Here is a 1,540-nt window from a genome sequence, read left to right on the forward strand (position 1 = left end):
CTGACATCCCCATTAGGAATTATCCACAGAAATATCTATATATATAAAAGCCTAAGCGACCGTCCGACCAGTAACTATGACATGCACTGACCACCAGGGGGCATATGCTCAAAGCAGGAGTTGCCATCACAGTTCTCAGGTGATGCACCCGGAATCAGAGAGGAGGGAGCCCAATTCTGGGGTGCATCACCCAAGAACCACTCTCTCGCAATCCAGGACCCCTCAGAGGATGTCAGAGAGCCAGTTTCGGCCCATCCCTGCAGAACAGATCCCCACAGGACAGGGCGAGGGACCCACCTGGTGCACGAGTCCGTGCACCGGGCCTCTAGTTTAAATATAAACGTCAAAGTCTTGAAGGACACAAAGGCCTGGACAAGAGGCGACTTAAAATTTATCCTATGATGTAACTTAGTTTTCATAACAATTCTGAGTCTGGGAGAACAGGTAAAACCGGCCTGGTTTTTACTGCTTTGGAGAAGTGTGGCTGAGGAAGTCTGGGGAATCACATAGATTTCTTAAGCCTGCGCTGTTTTCTAGAATTGCACCTGGAGAGGTAGAAGGAGACACTATGTGCTACAGACAGTCTTCAAACACAGGCGGTAGGACAGGGAAGAAAATAAACCACCTTATTTTATTTACACAGTGAGGTAACTCAGGTCCACTCAAAAGTGAATAAGGAATTCCTAACAAACACAACTTTGCACTCAGCTTTCCGTGAGACCGATGTTTCTCTGTGCGAAGCGCGCTTTAAACTAACATGGACCATAACTAACTCAGAGCGCACGACAGCCGTGCTCAAGTCAACGGAGATGGGCCTTAAAGCGAGGATAAGCCCGACCGGCTTGGCTCAGTGGATGGAGCGTCGGCCTGAGGACTGAAGGGTCCCGGGTTCAATTCCGGTCAAGGGCATGTACTTTGGTTGCGGGCACATCCCCAGTAGGGGGTGTGCAGGAGGCAGCTGATCGATGTTTCTAACTCTCTCTCCCTCTCCCTTCCTCTCTGTAAAAAGTCAATAAAATATATTAAAACAAATAAAGTGAGGATAAAAGTCAGGGCGCAACACCACCTGTTTTTAGTAAAGTTCAGCAAGTCAGTCTAATAATGAAACCTCAAACTCAAAGGAAATCCTGCTAACTAATCACAGTGTGTGAATTTGAGACAAACAGCTACCAATAAAAAGTCTCCGTAAGTTGGTCCCAGAAGCCCCTCTGCTGCTGGCAGGGCTGAGGCGCGTTAGCTGAGGAACCCCTAATTCTCAGGGCACTCGGACCCGCCATGCCTAACAAAGGGCCAAACTCCGTAACAGTTACTCTCGCCACGTCCGGCCTGAAAGCTCGGGCCTGCGCGGCCCGGGCCCCTCCACGCCCGCGCCGCGCACAGGCCGCGCGCACCACCCTACTCCCGCGGCCCCGGCCCCACCGGCGCCCCCCGTCCGGACGAGCGGCCCGCGGCCGGGTACCTGCGTCCAGCGCCGGCCCGTAGAACGCGAGCGCGCCGAGAGCAGCGTGACACGGCTGCGCGACGACCGCAGCCCCGACCC

Source organism: Myotis lucifugus, unplaced genomic scaffold (assembly GCF_000147115.1).
Source record: "Myotis lucifugus unplaced genomic scaffold, Myoluc2.0 scaffold_33, whole genome shotgun sequence".
Lineage (NCBI taxonomy): Eukaryota > Metazoa > Chordata > Mammalia > Chiroptera > Vespertilionidae > Myotis > Myotis lucifugus.